This window comes from Lepidochelys olivacea (genome assembly GCF_965140295.1).
Source record: "Lepidochelys olivacea isolate rLepOli2 genome assembly, chromosome: 11".
Lineage (NCBI taxonomy): Eukaryota > Metazoa > Chordata > Testudines > Cheloniidae > Lepidochelys > Lepidochelys olivacea.
In genome coordinates this window covers 15,597,584-15,621,092 of record NC_140421.1, presented here as the reverse complement: position 1 = coordinate 15,621,092, position 23,509 = coordinate 15,597,584, and positions in this window count along the sequence as shown.

Genomic DNA, 23,509 nt, shown 5'->3' with positions numbered 1-23,509 from the left:
GGATGTAATTTCTAACGTACAGTTTGGCAACTGAGTGGAATCTAAAACTCAAAATCTAGGAAATGAACAAATGCAAGTGGGACCATAGAGCATATGTACCCACTTCTAACAGCCACTTCCCCCCCCTTGTAACCACTGCACAAATAGAGAATCACACAGTTGCAGATATGTATGAATCCCTGTGGTGCTATGGTTGGAGTAGAGACCTCAGTTCTTCGGCTGAGGAGAATATAGATTCCAGATAAAACTGACTTGCAAGCACATTTAAATTCCCAATGCTTGAGATAACACAGTGATACGGTGGAAAACCTTGAATCCTCTGTAGGTGTTTTCTGATTGTAGGGAGTTGGTGACCCAGCAGAATTTCATGTCAAAGAATGCAGATCCCAATCTCACTATAATTTTCAAAACCAAGCAGCAGATATAGACAAACATATTTCCTACTACTTTTTTGTCTTATTTATTTAGCTGGTGAGCTCTTCAGAGCTGAACTGGCTCTTGCTACATACGTTTGTACAGCGCTTAATCCAAATGATCCCCAATATCATTTTGGATGGTGAGGTAATATTGCAGCACAAATAATACAAACACCACTGAGCCAAATTTCACACACAAATATCAAGCTTTGGATGATATTCTGGCAGTTTTGAATTCAGATCAGAATTTGGGGAAAATATGTTTGGTGCCGCTAGCAGTATAATTTGTACTTTTTCATCCATTAAAGGAGGATTGTATCTAAGTAACTTAGAAAATGGGAACCATGCTTCTAAGTCACTTATTTATTATTTGTGTCAAGGCAGTGCCTAGGAGCCCCAGCCATGGATCAGGAACCCATTGGCTAGGTGCTGTACAAATATTGAATAAGAAGAGTGTCCTGATCCAAAGAGCTTACAGTCTAAGTTTAAGGAAAAAAAACAAGTGGAGCCAGACAGATGGGGATTACAAGAAAACATTGAGATAATATTGGTCAGCATGATAGTGTTCTGAGAGCTCAGCCTATGTGGCACTAATGAAATCTGCACTTCTAGAGCCCATGTTGGATATTGTGGACTGGTAAAATTCAGGTAAAAGTGAAATAGGTAAACAGTAGTTTTTTAATTGTGAGATTTTTAATTTATTTGAGGTAAACTTCTTCCCCCATCTTACCTGTACAAATAAATCTCTCAAGGCCCTTGGAAATAGTATCGCACTTGTTTAATTCCACTCTCTCCATCCCCAGATTAATCTCTACATGAGATATTGATGACAGCAAGTTGTATCTCACTATCAAAAATTAAGCTCCCTAAAAATGAGGAAAACTTAGATTTTGAGATCAGTTTTGAGCTCCTAACTCAGAAAACCCCTGCCACTGAAGCTAAAGGAAACATTAGCAAGGTTTGCCTAAACCAGGGGTTTAAGGTTGAGCTGTTAATGGCTAGGAATGACTTGCAAGTTAGGTCTTCTGAACATCTTAGTACCTCATAGTTGGCTGTAATTTAATACCTAAGATTCTGATCTTGGAAGCTGACAGACCCCTGTGGCCACACAGTGACCCACTGACATCACTGGGACTCTGGAAGGGAGTCAGTCTCTGCCCTCAACAATCAGGCTGAGACTTAATAATTTGTTTTGGTGGTCATTTTAATAAATTACAGATATTCCAGCTGGAGCTATCTTTTGATATTTTAGTGTATTTCAGTTTCAAATGAGCAGTTCCATAAGTGTCTTTAATGCAGTAGCTAAACGGATGCAGAACAAGTTATTTAGCGTGATTCCACACTTACTTGCTTTATTAGTAGTTCATAACTTTAATGATGAAGGACAGTGAATGGAATTTGTTCCTTTCAAAAAAATATTGTTTTTATCGATTTACAATGTTGCCAGCCTACTGAGTCTCATTTTGCAAACAATAGTTAATCTTTCAACACAAGGTGTATGCACATATTGATTCCTGATATTATTATGTGTAATTGGGATGCATATGTGGATTCTAGATCCCAGATTTTTAATTACAGTTGTCCAGAGTCCTGTTTACAAGCTTGATTTTGAGTGGAGGATCTCCTGTCACTCTGACAGTTTATTTCAATATATAATATAAGGGAAAACATGGATCCTTTATCCTCTGTTTACCCAGTGTTAAATATTGTTACAGGGGAGAATTTTCAGATGTGCCTATTAGATGTATGCTCCTGAGGATCTAAGTCACTTTTGAAAAATGACTTAGGCTCTTAAGTCACTTAGGCACTTTGAAAATTCTACTCTATAATTATTATAATAATAAATATTACAGCATGTCTATTTCCCAGCTGTGACAGTGGCCACTGGTAGCAGCTGCTACTGACCTGCCCCATATACACAGGCATGGAAGCATCTGATTTTTACTAGTAGATGTCAGTAAACATTGACTTCACTGCACAGACACAAACCAATTAAATATTTCCATCAATAATAAACATCTATGGATACACAAACTGAGAAAAATGCTGCTTTTGAACATAAAATAATTGATTTAAGCAGACATACTTTGTATATTTTGACACATGATGTTGACAATTTGCGTTTTAATGGTGGTAAAGCTATAACTCTTTGAATCTCAATGTCTACGGTCTTTATTTGTTTGACCTGCCCAGAATTTTCAATGACTTTGCAAATTTAAAAAAAAAATGCTTAAAAACCATTGATATTACCCATCAAAATTAAAATGGAAGTCTACCAAGCCTAGCTTGTCAAGGTTCCTCCCCCACTCTGAACTCTAGGGTACCGATGTGGGGACCTGCATGAAAAACCTCCTAAGCTTATCTTTACCAGCTTAGGTCAAAACTTCCCCAAGGTACAAAATATTCCGCCCGTTGTCCTTGGATTGGCCGCTACCACCACCAAACTAATACTGGTTACTGGGGAAGAGCTGTTTGGACGCGTCTTTCCCCCCAAACTACTTCCCAAAACCTTGCACCCCACTTCCTGGACAAGGTTTGGTAAAAAGCCTCACCAATTTGCCTAGGTGACTACAGACCCAGACCCTTGGATCTTAAGAACAATGAACAATCCTCCCAACACTTGCACCCCCCCTTTTCTGGGAAATGTTGGATAAAAAGCCTCACCAATTTGCATAGGTGACCACAGACCCAAACCCTTGGATCTGAGAACAATAAAAAAAGCATTCAGTTTTCTTACAAGAAGACTTTTAATAAAAATAGAAGTAAATAGAAATAAAGAAATCCCCCCTGTAAAATCAGGAGGGTAGATAGCTTACAGGGTAATTAGATTCAAAAACATAGAGAACCCTTCTAGGCAAAACCTTAAGTTACAAAAAAGATACACAGACAGAAATAGTTATTCTATTCAGCACAATTCTTTTCTCAGCCATTTAAAGAAATCATAATCTAACACATACCTAGCTAGATTACTTACTAAAGTTCTAAGACTCCATTCCTGGTCTATCCCCGACAGAAACCAGCATATAGACAGACACACAGACCCTTTGTTTCTCTCCCTCCTCCCAGCTTTTGAAAGTATCTTGTCTCCTCATTGGTCATTTTGGTCAGGTGCCAGCGAGGTTACCTTTAGCTTCTTAACCCTTTACAGGTGAGAGGAGCTTTCCCCTGGCCAGGAGGGATTTCAAAGGGGTTTACCCTTCCCTTTATATTTATGACATAGCTATATGCTTTTTTAACCCTGACCCTGGTCACATGACTGAGGCTAAGAAATAAAGAGTGGTATTTTACTCCTCTGGGTCACATATTTATTACTCAAACCACAGGTCATCCCTTGTTCCAAATGGTAATCAAAAAACCCTAAAGTAGCTCCTGGCCAGCCTGTGGACTAATTTGCAATAGAGGCAACCGAAGTATGGCCTACTGGCTTACACCATAAACCAATCAACAACCTGGACTCATAAAGAGGGCTACAGTAGTTCTAGGACAACTCCTGGTAGTCTCTAGTGTTAGGTTTAACTGTCCTGGAGCAATTTCTCCATCAAAGGATGGTACAAGATCCCCTCCTCCCACTTTTATTTACAGCAGCTGAGGATCTAGCCCATCATTCTTTTATTATCACTGTAATGCCAGAGATTATTCTAAAACGTTTTGTTTTTAAACTTTCCTTCCCCAGTCAAAAAAATGCAAATGAGGGGAGAAAATGGATGAAAGGCTATGTTCATTCCTGTGACCAAGATTCACAATGAGATGAAAACTGTATGTTACTCTATTTGAATGAGAGATTTAGGCTATAATCTCATAGTCCTTCTTGGATGTCAAACTCTACAGAGTATTTATTCATCTGGGGAATTTAATAATGAAGAATGGAAACCCTGTGAGAATATATTTATATATTCCATGGCATGTATCCTAAAACAAGAGAGTTGAAAGAGAAACCAGAATTGGATATGTGACATCACTCAAACCTACTTCTTTCTCAAAGCTTCCATGGGCGATCCCCACACAAATTATGGCTGCTTGCCTCTGGTGTTTATGTCCTTTTAACCATTGATTTGAGCTTGTGCAATGTACACTGAATACTCTTGGGACATGAACTTTGACCATCCAAATGTTTTGAAAGCACCATATGAATCCATGGTACTCTATACATAATCTTCCCCTCCCCTGCAAATTATGTTGGTCCTTTCAATTCCTAGACACTGCATTAATTGGTCTAGATGAGGAAATATGACTGACTGGAAATAAACCTTCTTTTATGGCTTTTCCACTGGTAACAAATTAAACAAGACTCCCCAGAAATCTTCCCCAGTTAACAGTGGGGCCAATTCTGGAGGAGCAGTTAGGGACCAGTGCAGGGTGTACACTTTGCCTTGCTCCATCCATTTATTTTTCTGTTCGCAGTCAGCTTCTATTTTTATTTGAAGATTGATTGTGACCTGGGCTGTGCAGCCATGAAAAGGAGAATAGGCCTTGTGCTCTTTTTGCCCTTATTCTTCTGTGCAACCGCCTTGAAGCAAACAGGTAGGATTAAATTAGGCTTTGCACACTTGCTACTTCCCTTTCACCTCCAGCAGCTGGGCAGGATGGCCCAGATCCTCAAAGGATCCCTGAAGGAATTTAAGTGCCTAGTTCCCAGTGGGAAGTGACTGGAAAGTGGAGCCAAGACTGAACTGATATGGGGCTGGGAGCAGGGGGAGAGAGAATTTTCTACTGGTATGGGCCAATAGCAAAACTTTAGCCCTTAGGCAAAGGGGAGGCTCTCTGAGGGACAATTCCCTCCCAACTATGCACAACCAGTCTTAGGACAGACTGAGAGAGCTCTGTGCAGTGACATTCTGCTCCCCAACTCCTACTTGACTGTGTCTTTCCCTCTCCTTTTCAAATGTGGAGCACTATCATTTTAATCCTCCTCTTCAATAGCTCAGTCTTGACTTTGTGCTGAGAACGCTCAAATACCCATGGCTGTATTTTCCATTGCATATTTACCAACTGAGTAAACACTATTGTACTAAAAATTCTGTTTATTTCATTTTCTGTGATGTATTTTTGTTTTCTTGTTGCCTTTTTGTTTCTTTTACAGAGTACCATATTGTTTGTTTTTAATGAATCACTGGGCACTCTGTCATTCTTTTCCTATGAAAGATATAATTCTTGATACAGCTGGGTATTAATGTGTAATTTGCACATTCACACACATTAGTAATTGAAAAAGCTTTATAAATTGTAGGCTTCAGTCTTGGACTGTACTTTACAGCATGCTGTCGAAGTGTAACCATATAACATTACACAAAATAACTAATGTAAGAGGTCTCAAACTGTATTGATAAGACCTATTTGCCTACCAACACAATGCCCTGTTAACACATAAGTCGGGTGCTCTCCTTTTTAGTACTGGGTCCTAATGGAATACAGGCTCCACATGAAAGACTGTAATCTGACAGTTACTTTATCTTCCCTAAGAAATCAGTCCCTCTACTTTTTACTGTCCATTTTCCTGATTAGATTCCTGTACGTATAATCTCCAAATCAGCACTAGTCATTTTTTTTTCCAAACATGGTGCCTAGTTAGTCTCTTTAATCCAAATGTAGGCACCTAACTATAAGTGACCTTATTTTCAGATAGGATGAACACCCAGAAATCCCACTGAAGTAAATGGGAACAGTAGGGACTCAGCTAATGCAAGTCAATTTTATTTCAAAGCCCACTGATCTACAGATGAATTTCATAAAGCAGGCAGAGGGTATCAGACATTTTGGTTACAGACGAGGTACATAGCATATCTCCACAAACCAGTGCACTATTAGCGTCAAACTCACATGAACCTCTCACAAGTTTTAGATAAACCCTTCATTGTCTCTTGAAATTTGCATTCTCTGTGCTCCTCATTCTCTCATGTTACAGTAGTCAAATGCAAATTATAGGCTAAATACTGATCCTGATGACACTATGCAGGATGAAACACCATTGACTTTACTGGATTTGGCCTGACTTCACAGCTATTATTTGCAACACTGAGTACTTAATTCATGGCAGTTTATTTATTTATTTTTTTAAATGTCTCCATCAGCATGGTCTGCTGAGTGCTCTCAGGTGGCTTTGGTTTGAGAAACTCACTTATTTGCATGACAATAACCAGGACATATGTGCATAAGAACATATGGTCCCTTTTAGAACTCTTCTCAGACTACAAAATGCATTTATCCTTTGCTTCATATTCAAAATGTCATATGATTTACTTACTAAGTCTTGATGTACTTCCAATATGTTCTCACCCATTTTGCATTCCGTATAACAAAGCATGTGAGTACTAAGGTATCTATTTCATTTTTATTGATGATTTTAACATGCAAAATCCTAATAAAATGTACATTGTTGAAAGAACTGCCATAGCCCTGCAAGAATACTATGCATGGAATTCTGTTTATTAAATGCCACTCATGCCATCATCTATCTTCATAAAGCTTATTTTTCTCCTGATATAGTTTATGCACCTAAATAATGAGGTGTAACAACTGGAAGAAGGCAACTAGGTGCACAACTATTTTGTTATGAATTAAACTATAGAGAGATGAAATCCTGACCCCATCAAGTCAATGGCAAAACTCCCATTGACTTAAGTGGGCCCAGGATTACATCAAGTATGCACCTCAGTAACCACATCACAAAACACAGAAAAGTACAGATGACTAACGTGTTTTTAAAATCATTGCCTGATTCATATCCCAAAGTAGATTTGTGGAGATTGCTAGGAATTCAAGACTCTCTGGTCCTTGAATTGCTAAGGCTGCTCTTTTTTGAAAGTTTTCCTCAGCTGAAAAGCAAAATAGCTCCAGGCAACATGGAGGAACTCTGAGTTTTGAAATAGAACTTAAACAGGAAACTTGCAAGGTTCTCATTAGAAGTGGGTGAATAGCAGAAAAGAATCCTTCAGTATTCTTTTGAGTTTTTAAATACATTTACTTCTGCCAGGCTTCCATGGTTTGCAAAACAAATATTTGAGCTACAGAGTTGTTTGACCCAGATGCTTGCAGAAAAATATTTCAGAGTTACATGGAAAAATGATCTCATAAATCAGTATTTATGAGATCATTCATTCAGAGAATAGAAGATAAACCATGTGATACAGATGAAGAATTGCAACTATGCAGTACAGCTTGAATTTTGAATTGTCACAGTCAATCCCTGACATATGTAATTCAAAAATATTATAAATCAATACACTCAAGTGACAAATACATGTGAGTAAATGGCAAATTCCTCCAAAGTACACTACGAGCAGAAAAATGAGGCTAAATTCATCAAATAAATTATGGTTGTGCACAAGTTGCTGAACTCTAGTTCTCACCTGAGGGGAGGTTCTTCATTTTGCTAGTTGATATGAATTATTTTACAGAAATGACAAATGTAATGTAAAAAGAACTGCCAAGACAGCTTTGTTCCTCTGGAATGATGCAGGTTACAAAGCTCAGGACAAAGCATGCAAGAGCGAGACAAAGCAGGAAATCAAACTTCTCCTGAGTCTGACCCCCTTTATGGCATGTTGCAAAACCCTGCTCTTTTGTAAAGCCCCACCCCCCATCATAAAGTGACCAAATTTATATATCTAAGCAGAACCTCCAATATATAAGGAACGGAGACGACTCCATGAAGTTCCATTGGCAACTGCTCTGCAAATATAATTTAGCTGGCAAGTGCTTAAATACGATGGCGATGGATACTAGAGAGGACCCTGATTTTTTTCTGTACAATCAACACTTAAAAGACTTAAATCCTTTTGAAGTTGAACTTGATCAGTGTAAGGCTGGGAGAGGAGAGGGGAGGGTAGAGAAGGATAGTATTGCAATATATACTGTACACTGGTTAGCACTATGCACAAGTACACTGGATAAGGAGATTACGGTTTTAACAACAATATATAACCTGGATACTTCCAATGTACTTAGCTAGTTTGTAAACCGCATGATTTAAAAAAACCCACTTTATTATGGGCAAAAACTTGCCCTGGGTTGTGTAGAAGTAGAGTACTGGGATAGAGATGTACTGGAATGGAAAGAGAAGATAGAGAGTAGAGGGGTCCTATGTCTAATCCCTGCACCTCCATTGTATGGCACATCTACCCGAAGTGCTCCAGAAAAAAACTAGGAAGGAGAACTGGCTTCTGAACCAGATGCTATACCATATGCCAGAGGGAACTCATCTGCTAGCTAGACAGTGCCTCTCATCTTGGGCAGCTGCAGTTAGCAACATGTGTTTTCTAGGAATGCCCGATGCACCTTTTTTAAAAAAAGTGTTGATGAAGGGAATATGCACCCCTGTAATTCTGCTTCTATGAAGACATTTTGCACATACAAATAAGTTTTTCAGTTCACTGGAAATTTTAAAAAATTTTGTGCTGAACTAAACATCAATTTTTTGGCAAATTAAGACGTTAAAAGAAGTAGTTTTGTGCCAAACAATATGTTTCATTTCAATTTCAAGCTTTATATTTTGTTTCCTTTTTAGATAAAATTAAAGGACGTTTCAAAATGAATTTTCATTTTGAATCAAAACATCTTTTTGAAAGTATCAAAAAAATTGATTTTCAGTTTTTCGTTTTTTTTTCCCCCCTGCCAAAATTGTTTGCCAAAATCTACCTGAAATCACAAAAATGTTTGTGTGTCACTGATTAGGTTGAAAAATTTCACACAGCTATAATTTTTCAGGATTCTCACACCTAAGTCTTAGCTCCTTAATGTGAGACCAATAAAATTATCATGGCTCTTGAAGTTTTGTGTCCTTGAGAAGACAAAGTCAGTGGGGATACTCATGTGAGCGCGTGTTCACCCACATTAATAAGAGTTCCATATTAAGAAAGGTGTCACAAACTCCTGCGTTGTGATCAGAATCCATGACCTTTGATTTTAAAACCGCAAGCTTCTGTCTATTGTGCTAAAGAAGCTGTTTAATTAGCTCAGCAGCTAACAGAACTGGTATAAATGAGTAGACTTGAGCTATTCCAGCAGGTAGACAGCAGTGAGGTATACATACAAATGAGCTACTCAGACTGCCTCCCATCATTCCCCACCTGCGGCCTTTTCCATGCACCTTCATTTTATGCTACATAAACTGTGATACAGAGCCTCTGCCTTTAAGGAAGAAAGAAAACAAAAATGATCCGTGATATAAACCATTTCCTTAAACTATCTCGCTCAGGAGGAGGAAGTCTGATTAAAAAGAGATTAAATAGGTTTAGCTTGACATATTGAAACAACTGTGTGGGATCCCAAATCTTGTTAGCAGCAGCATACAAAATTGTCCTATCTAACTAGAATTGCATTTTCTATATTTGGTATATGATGCATATTATTCTACATCGGGTGAACCTGAAGGTTACAGAATCCTTAATCACATGAATTCCCTAGTTTATGACAATTGTCCTCTCTAGGAGGAGCATTCTATGTAAGAGCTTTTATTTTGATTATACTGCATATACTGATATACAGTTCACCCTAGTTGAAGAAATATGAGACTTTTTTTTAATTAATAGCAACTAAAAGTTTCCAGGTTGTACTCAAAGTTATTTCAATTTCTATTCTATTATCTGCTGAAAAATACTTCAGTAACTTTTGCACAATAAACCAGTTCAAATGGGAGCTGTGTGTTCAATATTAAAATGTTTGGCCAATGCTCATTCATGGGAAGCCAATATCTTGGCAGTGGTTATAGGCTGAATGTTCATGTTAATGCTATCACCTCAGCACATATCTATGGTTTTATTTTTAATGATACTGTATTGGTGAGCATTTTATTGAGATTCTGACTTGTTTGGGGAACCGACTGAATAATTATATTATTATATATTATATTAGCATCTGTTATTGCCAATAAATGTTAAGGATAACCTAGTTACCAAGAAGGTAAAGGAATGCAATGATGTTCATATGCATTAATTGATGCTTACAGCAATCTTTTTGTTATTCTTCAGGCTGACCTGTCACACCTTATTTATAGTTTAATGCTGAATGAGAAAGAGAAATCAAATTAGCTGCTTATTGTGAATGCTGAAGAATGTTAACACAGATTGTGCTCAAAACCTGAGCATATAGTTCATAGTACTGCTCCTGATTTTAATGGTTTAAAGAGTTCACTAGAGAGAAGTTTACTGAGCAAAGTCCTCATTGCTTACTGTAAGTAGACAAAGGAAGTGTTGAATTATTTTTTGCAAATAAATTAGCCATCATATTTAGCTTTTTTTCCTCTTTGCAAATAATTTGTGATCTAATCCAGATTTCTGTAAACAGATTTGTTATTTGCAATATTCACCAAATAGTTTGTGCCAGGATCTTTCAGCCTGTGGAGTGGTCAACAACCGGTTACTTTAACTATTTGCTATTCATTATGGTAGGGTGTGTTTGCTCACCTAAAGCACATCACCGAAGGACTAAAACTAATGACAAAGAAAAATGTATAATAGTGAATAATTTTGTTCATCTACAGATATCACAGTGCACAAAGTGTTCACATGTGAACACAAATATCTGTAGGAAAACAGAAATTCCCTGAGCATTTCATAGGTTCATAGGATTGTAAGGCCAGAAGAGACCACTGTGATCATCTAGAATGATCTCCTGTATGATCTCCTATAGAACTTCCCTGAATTTGTGTTAGAAAGACATCCAATCTCAAATTAAAAATTCCCAGTGATGGAGAATCTCCCAAAACACTTTGTAATTTGTTCCACTGATTAATTACCCTCACAGTTAAACATTTGCATCTTATGTCCAGTCTGAATTTCTCTAGTTTCAACTTCCAGCCATTATATCTTGTTCTTTCTTTGTCTGTTAGATTGAGGATCCCATTATCAATTATTTGTGCAAACAAAATACCTTTGCTTAAATACTTGTGAACAGAGAATAACAAGGTGAAAAAAAGCCATTCAGGATTCCCAGAAATGTTCATAAACTCTCTCTCCCCTTTCTTCCCCCCAAGAATAAAACCTGCTGTAGTTTGTAAGTGAGGCTCTTTTTTGAGAATGGCTGCAATTTAAGTTCTGCCAATAATCTAGTGACAATCAATAATCAGTCAGATTTTTAAATACAGGTAATATGAGATAAGAGTATTAAGATTTGCTATAAAAACATAAATATACACAGGAAACAAATACTTTTATCAGGAAAATGGGTTACACTCTACTAGGAAGTAAAAAAATGAGTTCATCTTTCTGCAGCAAAGTGCACTTAACAGACTGTCTGGACAAGTGCCATGCCTCTTAACAAGCACTGATGAACCTTCATGGTTTTCCCATATTTGTGAAAATCACTTTGTTTAGGTGTTTACCTTTTAGGGATCATTGTTCAAACAATATTATTTTCTCCTAAGGACTTGAAGGATACCTCTCTGTGACATCAGTTATATGGTATGTGTCCTGATCTGTACAAGAATCATAATGTCAAATCGCAGCGGGGATTGTATGGCCATAGGTGACAGCAGGGGAACACATGAGGTCTCATTATCCCCTTACGAAGCTATCCATGGCCTGGGTAGTTGTGTAGGGCAAAAGCACAAACTCAAATGGAGTCTATGTCCTACCCCTCTAGGCATGTGGGTGGGAGTGAGTGTATGGGTGGGGCTTTGACTGTTCCCCTTTCACAACATGCTCTCCATCATAGCTGTGCATATTGCATATTGGGCGGAGTCTGGAGTGCCAATCAGAACAATCATCTGCTTGAGCACTTCCATTCCAGAACCAAAGAGTGAAATCCTGGCCCCACTGAAGTGAGTGAGAATTTTCCATTGACTTCAATAGGGCCAGGATTTCACCCAAAGGCTTCAGGGTAATTCTAGGTTTGCATTTAGCTGCCACATCCCCTACCAAAATGGTATAGGCTTTTAATTCCTTAGTCTTTAGGGCAATGGCCAGAATTTCTTCCCAGCACTCATGTTTCTCATGAAAAACATGAACCAATTCTAGGTACTGATAAGGCCCACATTACCATAGTATCTGAGTGCCTCAAACTACTTAGTGCATTTATCCTCAAAAGACCTCTGTGAGGTAAGGAAGTGCTATCATCCCATTTTATAGATGAGAAACAAGACCCAGATGGATTAAATGATTTGCCAAAGATCACACAGTGAGTTTGTGGCAGAGCAGGGAATTCAACATGTCTCCCTCAAGTCAACACCCTAACCATTGGATCATCCTTTCTCTCATTTCTCCTCCAGCCTCCTTAATAACACTAATGGACACATCCCTTTTAAGAATTTCCCTAGAAACAGGAGGATGTTTCCAGACTGCAAGCACAGCAATAGTTCACTCCAGAAATTAAAGGAATCTATTGTTTCAATCAGTGAAGGTCCATAGAGTTCAAATATATTCAATCAAAAGCTAAGCTTTCTCAGGAACATTAGATAATACCTTCAAAAGCACGTAAATCCCATTTTCAAAATGGAAAGCGACACTTAGGAGACTAAGACTTTCATAGCTCTGTTAAGTCAATGGCAGTTGGGCGCCCAACTGCCATTTGTGCCTTTGAAAACCTCCCCCTACATTTTTTAAAAGCAGGATTAAAAACGTGGGTCAACCAAAAAGAAGTCTCTTTCAAACCAAGAGAAAAGACAACAAATACATAACGAGTCTTTTTATCTATTGAAAAGGAGAGTGAGCAAGCCTGAAGTCAAGCCATCCCAGGCTGTGATCTTGTCAGATCACACAAGCTAAAGCTGGTCTGTACTTGAATGGGAGATCTTCAAGGAAATCCCAGTGTGGGGCAAAAAGTGGTGTTGATGCCTGATGCTTCCTTCTGAATCAAATACTGAACTAATGGCCCTGCATGGCGGAAGGATGCACTCTGCTGTTGGAGGTGCTATCTTCTGAAGCAGACATAAATTGAGGTCCAGACCACTTGTGGTCTTCAAAAATTCCATGGCACTTTTCACAGGAATAAGCACATTGTCTGTATAAAACCTGGCCAAATCCTACTCCCCATTAACATTCCCCTTGTGTTTCCAACTGAATATAGTATTTTTTTATACTTTTTGCACCCCTAATTGTGTGTCATGTTGTGGTTTTTGTTATGTAGCTGCCACATCTACTTATAAATATTCCCACCTACTTATAGACCTTATTCGATAATGTGCAACCAGTGAAGTAGCACAGAATAGATACAGAAACATAAGGACCTTCACAGTCTGGTACATAAGAATTTTCCTTAATCTTCAATAAAGCTATCAGTGTAGAGAAAATTAGAAGAGTACAGGAATACAGTGCAGTACAATTGTCACTAAGAAGCTCTCGAACTCTCCTGTAGTTTTAGCATGTATTTAATGCGTAAGTGAGGAGAAAATACAAATCCTGTTTCTGTATCAACCACTAAGACATATTTCCCATTGAGGTTTTTCTGCTTCCACCTTCCCGACGGGCTTCCACCAGGATAAATGTGTGAATTTAGCACATTAGTTAATCTAGCCTCACCACGGCCCTGAGAAATGGCTAGGTATTATCACAGATGAGAAAACTGAGGGACCAAAAGGCTCCGTGGTCCATGAGCAGCATATAGGTATATGTTTGAATTCAGGAAAAGATGAACACAGCCTTTAGGCTGAGTGCTCAGCTAGTTTCCGAGTGCATTAGCAGCTGAGGAGGGCAGAGCAGGGGCAGTATTTCCACAACTTCTGGCCTGCCCCCCAAGCTTTTAGGAGCATCCATTATTTTCCACTTCAGCTCCCTACTACGTATCCTAATAGCCACCACTGAAAAAATCACCATGTGTGTGACTGGACCAAGACGGCACAGAAAGTGTGTCACAGTGACAGGAAGAGAACCCAGGTCTCCCAGCTCCTATGCCTGTGCTTAAGCCAAACTGCCCTTCCACCCAGTAATGTAAACTCTCTTGTTAAGAACTGGTGACAGCCTCCGCCATAGGATATAATTCTGCCCTATAACTAGTCCTTTCAAGGCTATATTATCTAACTGGCCAAATCTGATCTGAGAGAGAGAGTGTGAAGCCCTTACACAGCCTCATGTAGGTTGAGTAAGGGCTCTACAATCAGACTCTATGGAACAGGAGCAAGGTATAACCCAGCATGAGTTGGAAAACCATTTCCAGAGAGGAGTGATCAGTGGTTAATAGTCAAGTTAGGAGGACATATCGAGTGTGGTCCTGCAGGGATCAGTTCTGGGTTCAGTTCTGTTCAATATATTCATCGATGATTTAGATAATGGCATTGAGAGTAAACGTACAAAGTTTGCGGAGAACACCAAGCTGGGAGGGGTTTCAAGTGCTTTGGAGGACAGGATTAAAGTTCAAAATGATCTGGGCAAATTGGACAAATGGTTTGAAGTAAATAGAATGAAATTCAATAAGGGCAAATGCAAAGAACTCAGTTTAGGAAGGAACAATCAGTTGCACACATACAACATGGGAAATGACTGCCTGTGGAAAGGGATCTGATGGTCACAGTGGACCACAAGCTAAACATGAATCAACAGTGTAATGCTGTTGCAAAAAAATCAAATATCATTCTGGGATGAACTAGCAGGAATGTTAAAAGCAAGACGCGAGAAGTAATTCTTCCGCTCTGCTCTGCTCTGTTTAGGCCTCCACTGGAATATTGTGTTCAGTTCTGGACACCACATTTCAGAAAAGATATGGACAAATTGGAGAAAGTCCAGAGAAGAAAATAATTAAAGATCTAGAAAACATGACCCATGAAAACAGGAAAGATTGAAAAAAATGGCTTTGTTTCACCTGAAGAAGAGAAGACTGAGGGGGGACACGATAACTGTTTTCAAGTGCATAAAATATTGTTACTAGGAGGAGGGAGAAAAATTGCTCTCTTTAACCTCTGGGGATAGGACAAGAAGCAATGGGCTTAAATTGCAGCAAGGGCAGTTTAGGTTGGACATTAGGAAAAACTTTCTAACTGGCTGGGTAGTTAAGCACTGGAATAAATTGCCCAAGGAGGTTGTAGAATCATTGGTGATTTTTAAGAGCAGGTTAGACAAACACCCGTCAGGGATGGTCTAGATCAGTGGTTCTCAAAGCCGGTTCACTGCTTGTTCAGGGAAAGCCCCTGGCGGGCCGGGACGGTTTGTTTACCTGCCGTGTCCGCAGGTTCGGCCGATTGTGGTTCCCACTGACCGCAGTTCGCCGCTCCAGGCTAGTGGGGGCTGCGGGAAGTGGTGCTGTCTAAGGGATGTGCTGGCCGCCTTTCCCACAGCCCCCATTGGCCTGGAGCGGTGAACCGCGGCACGAGGGAGCCACAGTCGGCCGAACCTGCGGACGTGGCAGGTAAACAAACCAGTCCAGCCCGCCAGGGGCTTTCCCCGAACAAGCGGCGGACCGGCTTTGAGAACCACTTGTCTAGATAATACTTAGTCCTGTCTTTAGTGCTGGGGACTGGACAAGACCACCTCTCGAGGTCCCTTCCAGTTCTATGATTCTGTGAGTAAGGATGGCGGAATTGAGTCCTTAGAGAACAGTCAGTGAATCCAACTACAATACTAGAGTAAGGTATCCAGCCACAGGTGAATATCCAAACGTATATCCTTTTTTTGCCTGAAAACCTGTAGAGATACTCTAGTTATAGACATGCTACTTTGCAGTACTCAGGAATCACTCCTGAAATGGAGAACTTTTCTAAATGTAATTTAAAAGGTTCAATTATTTTTTTCTCATTTCTTAACACTAACGTATGTGCATGTTATCCTGATCAGCTACATTGTCTAAACCCATCTAGGCCCTCCATAACCAATCCTTTTGCTATCCATACTTTATCCATTCCTGTTGTCTCCAGTTCTTTCTCTGTTGTCTGTCAAAAGTTGATCCATGATTTACCCAGGAGTCAAGTCCTAGAATAACTCTGCTATAAATTCTTTATGGTTATTTATAAGTGGTCCATTGCTTTCTTTTATCACTTGCTTACAGTGTATATATAGATCTGATACCTAATTATTGATACCTCATCTTCAATTAGCTGTTGATTCTTTTTAGTCCTTTCTGCTTGTTTTTAAAACTCTTCCAGTTGTCTTCCTTCCTTGGTGCCTCTTCGTTTTTAAATGCCCTCTCCATACCTCAACCTCCTGAGGCCCAAAAGTGAGAGACAAGGAGGAGCAGAGATCCAACAAGGAGAGACACAATAATAGTGCCAGAAAATGTACATGAATCATTATTTTAGCATAAATCCTGTTGACCATGACGGCCGTGTGAGAGCAGTGACCATTGCTCATGATATTAGGAGTTTCAGTCCAGTGAACAGGGGAGAGGATGCACCCATGGAAAGGGGGCAGCTTTCATGGTGCTGTCTCTGGATGGTTGTTACAGAACATACACAGACACATCAGACAAGTCCATTTTCCCAAAGAGCCAGACATTTGTAAACCTTTTTTTCTGTCATCTCTAAATGAGCCTTTAACTTACAGGGCAGGCTGCACTGCAATTTCCTTTTCAGTTTTACTAGCCCTCTGCAAACACTCCCAATTTCCTGGATTAGTATCCCACCCTCATTGCTAATTGTTGTGTCTTCTGATCTTTACACAATAAATGTAATAGGAAGGCCCAACCAGGGTACAGTGCAGTCCAAATAACCCTGTTTACTAACTATATACAATACACAAGGCCTAGCTACATATATATACTATGGCTCTGGCAGCTTTCTGGTAGCATTGAAAACATAGAAAACAGTGAGCAACACGAACTCTTTAAAGGGATACTACCCAATCCCTACACACAACTATGTCACTCCCACTAGCATAAGAAGGGAACTCGGAGAGGTGTACCTTCTGGAGTTTGTGGTGGAGTTTTTTGCTTTGCTGGTTTTTAAATAGAACAGACAAGCAGAATCCAGTGTGACAAATTAGTCTCTGAGTGAGTCTCTCAAAGGGAAATATAGTATTCTCATCCCTTGGGAAATTTAAAATTAGACTACATAAGATACAAGCAAAAGCTTCTTTGTAATGAACAATTTGTAGGACCGAGTAGATGACCTCATAAGTATTGTCTATCTCTACCTCAGTGATTCAATAGACCTTGAAAGTGATGTTATTTTACTTCATATAGGTCTCTATTCACCTGTTTAGCTCTAGTTCCAAGCATACTGGTATAAGCTGATGTTTTAGGACCCAGTTGTGCAACTCTTACTCATGCTGGTGAGCACTAATTCATATGAACAACCTGATATGGGTGGTATGATAAAAGCATGAACTAGTATAACAAACTGGTGATTGCCCTTCCGTGCAGAGCCACGGAGGATATGAATCTGCAACAGCCCCAGCTAGAGAGCCTAAGCTTAACTCTTAATAAATCTATCATTCAAATGTTCCACTGAATTTAATGGGACTATTCATGTGAGTAACATGAGCTTACCAATTTGAGCCTGGGTTGTATAATTGGGCCCCAAAATCTGTGTGTTTTTTCCTGGAATGAATTTTGATTGTGGTTTGTCTATCGGTATCTGAAATATTTCCTTTTCCACTTCTCATTTCCCATGTATTATTGAATTTTAGCCAAATTTCCCTTTGCTCATTTCACTTTCCTTGGAGTCTGATTCTCTAGAAGTCCAGTATATTGGCGTTACTACCCTATCTTCAGGCCCTCATCAGCATTTTAAAGCTGACGGTATAAGGGAAGAACAAAGAGTTGATGGGCTAATAGAAGGCTTTGTGTGATAAATGTCTTAACAGAATCTGTGACATCTCATTGAGCTAAAATTGCATGCATGAAACAGCCCATTTTCCTGAGGTCATCAGAATGATAAACCATTCTCAGGACAACACAGTAAAAATGCCATTGTTTTATGTAAAGCAATTTTGCAGTACAGTCTACCTCACATTGGGCAATTTGTCCAGGAATAAAAGGCAAGTATGCACTTTATATGAGCATTCCCGTTTGAGGAATTTCACCATCTGCATCACAGTAAAGAGTGTGAATAAGAAGCAGAACCTAAAAGAAATTAAATGAAAGGAGAAAATGGCATAAGATGGAAGTTGTGGAAGAATGATAGCAGAGCAACCAATTGTGCTGTAGTGAAAATTAATCGAGGGGACCAGATTCTGCCTTGGCAACATGAAGATCTTAAAGAGGGTGGAACCAACTTTTGATGATTAATTCTCAGCATAATAGGGTTCTCAAGTGCCACAGAGCTGCCACAATAGCAATATGCCACATGCCACTCACAACTCACAGTGTTGCATGAGTGCTGTGGGTTCTGGCTATTTTTGTCTGTGAAACGACTCACAGGAAGCTATCGCAGTCAAGTTTAAATTAGAGCAGCCCTAAGAAAGCTGTAACTTGCTTAGGCTAGGCAGGCTAAAGAAATGGAACTTAAAGCTGAGCCCCAAAACAGAAAATTCTGCCCCAAAATTAACATATTGTTTTAACATCAGCTGTGCAACTTTTTATCTGTGTGCATAACCGTCTTATCCATGCTATGGTTTGGAAAATAATTAAATTTATTCTTTTTTTTGCAATTTAATTTTTTTACTTTATTTGAAATACAGTAGAACTTTGTTTATCAGAGCCTCCGTTACCCGTCTCTCTGGAGTAACCGAACCACCAGCGCACACACAAGAATATATTGACGCTTCAGCCCCCACCCCCAAAGCTCCGCCACCTGGGGTTGACAGCCCAAGTCCCTCCTGATTATCTGATCTGGCCCGGCCCCAATTAGATTGGCTAAACAGGGTTTCACTGTATATTAAAAAGCACTTGTGGTCAGGCATAAAATGCACGGCTACAAAATAAAATGCTGACAAAGGTCAACCCAGATAAACTCCCTGTAATTAATCCCAGATAGTCACCTTACGAAGGCAGAAGACTTACTTTCTATTTATGTACTTGCATCTTACATACGTGAATATACACACATATATTTTACACCTATATATGTGTAACCCCCACCCTCTTTCCTCCCTGGCTTACTCGTGAGCAGGCAACACTCACCTCTGTGCCTGGGCGCCTGATGTTGTTGACATTAAAGGAGATCCTGAGTATCCCAGTGGTGATGTTGGGTAGGTGGGGATCCTCTATTCAGCCCTCTGCTACAGTCCCATTACTCCTAAAGGAGTTTAAAATTGGTGGTGCCTCTACCTGGCTGGCCCCTGTACACCTCCAGGAATAAAACCATTCTAATAATGATGATTATGATGATGCGTCATGTGGCATGTGTGTAACTCAAAAATACCAATTATAAATAATATACTTATATTAGAGTCAACACACCTTTACTTAACAACTTAAAGAAACAGGGTATAACAAATTAAGATTAAATGCCATTACTAATTTAAGTCCACAGGGGGCAGTTGAATAAAATCAATTGACAAATATATTATATAGCAATAAATGAAAATGATTTAAACTGGCATTTACATTTCCACCATTTGCCCCACCCTGAATCATAGAATATCAGGGTTGGAAGGGACCTCAAGAGGTCATCTAGTCCAACCCCCTGCTCAAAGCAGGACCAATCCCCAGTTTTTGCCCCATATCCCTAAATGGCCCTGTCATAAATATAAAGGGAAGGGTAAACCCCTTTGAAATCCCTCCTGGCCAGGGGAAAGCTCCTCTCACCTGTAAAGGGTTAAGAAGCTAAAGGTAACCTCGCTGGCACCTGACCAAAATGACCAATGAGGAGACAAGATACTTTCAAAAGCTGGGAGGAGGGAGAGAAACAAAGGGTCTGTGTCTGTCTGTAGTCGTCTTGGCCAGGGACAGAACAGGAATGGAGTCTTAGAACTTTTAGTAAGTAATCTAGCTAGGTATGTGTTAGATTATGATTTCTTTAAATGGCTGAGAAAAGAATTGTGCTGAATAGAATAACTATTTCTGTCTGTGTATCTTTTTTGTAACTTAAGGTTTTGCCTAGAGGGGTTCTCTATGTTTTTGAATCTAATTACCCTGTAAGATATATACCATCCTGATTTTACAGGGGGGATTTCTTTATTTCTATTTACTTCTATTTTTTATTAAAAGTCTTCTTGTAAAACACTGAATGCTTTTTCATTGTTCTCAGATCCAAGGGTTTGGGTTTGTGGTCACCTATGCAAATTGGTGAGGCTGTTTATCCAACATTTCCCAGGAAAGGGGGGGTGCAAGTGTTGGGAGGATTGTTCATTGTTCTTAAGATCCAAGGGTCTGGGTCTGTAGTCACCTAGACAAATTGGTGAGGCTTTTTACCAAACCTTGTCCAGGAAGTGGGGTGCAAGGTTTTGGGAAGTATTTTGGGGGGAAGGACGCGTCCAAACAGCTCTTCCCCAGTAACCAGTATTAGTTTGGTGGTGGTAGCGGCCTGTCCAAGGTGTAATATTTTGCACCTTGGGGAAGTTTTGACTTAAGCTGGTAAAGATAAGCTTAGGAGGTTTTTCATGCAGGTCCCCACATCTGTACCCTAGAGTTCAGAGTGGGGGAGGAACCTTGACAGGCCCCCTCAAGGATTGAACTCACAATCCTGGGTTTAGCAGGCCAAAGCTCAAACCACTGAGCTATCCCTCCCCCTCTCCCCACCCTGGAGTGTACACTCCTCTGGATTTCAGAGTCCAAGACACTTGCGTGGGTGCACTGGAAGATCTGCAGCTGGGGACAGCACTCTGTTAGTTCTGTGTATTAGTCGAGGCAAGGCAACAAGCTGCACAACCCCACTGACAATTGGAGCTGGCCCCACCAAATGTCAGCGGCTCTGGGTCTTGGTTCGATGGGAAGATCACTCTGCCTCTCCTCAGACTCAGTCTCTCGGCTGTGCCCCGCTCCTCGCAAGTATTTTCCCAAACCAGAGTGGGGGTTACTCACAGTCCTTCACTGCAGGCCCACCTCAGTCAGCTCTAGGCACAGCAACAGTCTCTAGTGAAGCCACCAACAACCTCTGAGATTCCCTGCTCGATCAAAGCCCCTGCAGGCTCCCAGCAACAGCTCCTGACGTCCTAGCAGCAGCTCCTGGTATGGACAGAGCTCCACACTAGCAGTCTGGATCCTCTCCCCAAAATGGAGCCCACTACCTGCTCTCCCCGTATTCCTTGGGAGAGGAAGTCTCTCACTCTTTCCCCAAGGTATCATGTGAGTTGTAGTCTCAAAGGCTGGATTGCAGCAGACAGGATCTTCCCATCTGGAACATACCCCAATAAAGTTCAGAGACCCCTCTAGTAAAGTGTACCTACATATGGTTTCCATCTAAACACAGTACATATCCAAATCAACAGCAGGTTGAGAAGTATAAGCGAAGCTTCCCACTTTAGTGTATTAGACAATTTTAAATGGGAACTCACTCCATGGATTCACAGTTTATAAGGCCAGAAGGGACCACTGTGATCGTCTAGTCTGATCTCCTGCATGACACAGGCCATAAGACTTCCCTGCTGTATGTTCAATAGCTGTGCATGAACTAGAGCATAACTTTTAGGGGGAAAAAACCATCCAATTTTGATCTAAAAATTTTTTACTCATGGAAAATCCACCGGAAGCCTTGGTAAATTTTTCCAATGGTTAATCACCCTCACCGTTAAAAAACTGCACATTATTTCTTGCCTGAATTTGTATAGCTTCATCTTGAAGCCATTGGTTGCTATTATGCTTTTGTCTGTTAGATTAAAGAGCCTATTATCATCACATTTCTTTTTCCCATGTAGGCACATAGACTGTATCAAGTCACTCCTTAACCTTCTCTTTGATATAGAACTCAGTCTATTTACTTTTTCACTATAAGACATGTTTCCAATCCTTTAATCATTTTATGGCTCTTCTCTGAACCCTCTCCAATTTTTCAACATACTTCTTGAAGTGTGGACACCAAAATAGGATGAAGTATTTGGTAGTGGTCTCACCAGTGCCAGATAAAGAGGTAACATAACCTCTCTACTTCTACTCACAATTCCCCTGTTTCTACATCCAAGGATCACATTAGCATTGGTAGCTCATGTTCTGCTCATTATCCACATAGTTACCAAGTGTTTTTCAGTGTCCCTGCTTCCCAGGACAGGGTAAGTACATCCTGCCATTTTTGGTTCCTAAATGTATGACCTAATACTTTGTCATACTGAAATAGATATTGATTGTTTGCACCCAGCTTACCAAACGATCCAGTAAAGCGAAATCTAGCCAACCATTTGGTGCAGTATAGCTTATTTTTTTAAACTACAATTACAATACATTTTCCTTGAACAGAAAAGAAATAAATCCACACTTCATGAAGCAAAGTACGGATCTGTGTAGACCTTAGGATTCTAGGCTCAAATTACTGTAAATTCTCTCATTTAAACCTTTAATTTTCTCATATTCCACAGCTAGAGGGGTACCCATAATAAGACAGTTAGAGGCACCCATACCCATACTGTCAGAAACATAATTTCTCTAGGTGTAATTTCATAATTAGATTCAATTCTTCAGTCAATGAATGATTAAATATATCATGCCATTTCCTATTACTGGCAGAGGACCATCTGAACAAATTGATCTTACCTCATTAAGCATCCACCCACCAAGTCTAGCATATTACACTCAGCTGAAGCTGATCTAATGTAGACCTTATATCACTTTAGTGTGAAGTATTCAGCAGCCATTTCTCAAGATTCATGGATGGCAAAATAGCAATATTTATAAAACATGTCTCAAGAAATCTGCCCCTCCATGCACAGAAGGATACACAAATGAGCTTGCATTTTAACTCAGTCACTTAGGGCCAGTCTGGGCCAACTAGGAGCAGATAAGGAGAGTGAGACCTGCCTTTGCATCCTTTTCACACCTCCACTGTAGGGGAATAAACAGGGACCATGAACCAAGTACTTCTTCCCAACCTAGTGCAGGTGGGCAGGCTTTCGATGGAGAGGGGGTAGAAGGGTGGGTGGCCTGTGTGAGGGGGTAGCAATCTGTTGCGATACCTTCAGATTTGTTCTGTGACATACTGCTGGGACAGGTGAAACTATGGGCTGCCCCTTGCAGAGAGCTAGTTATATAAGCACAAACTAGCCCTTAGGGGGACAGACTTACCAAAGGACTCAGCACCCAGAATGGGGTTCACCTTGTGATAAGAACTCAGCATGTTTGGTGCACGTTGGATGCTGAAAAATCTTTTGAAATTCTGGCCCAGTAGTTCTTTGAAAATGTGGTATCTCCTACCTAAAGGATTTGGG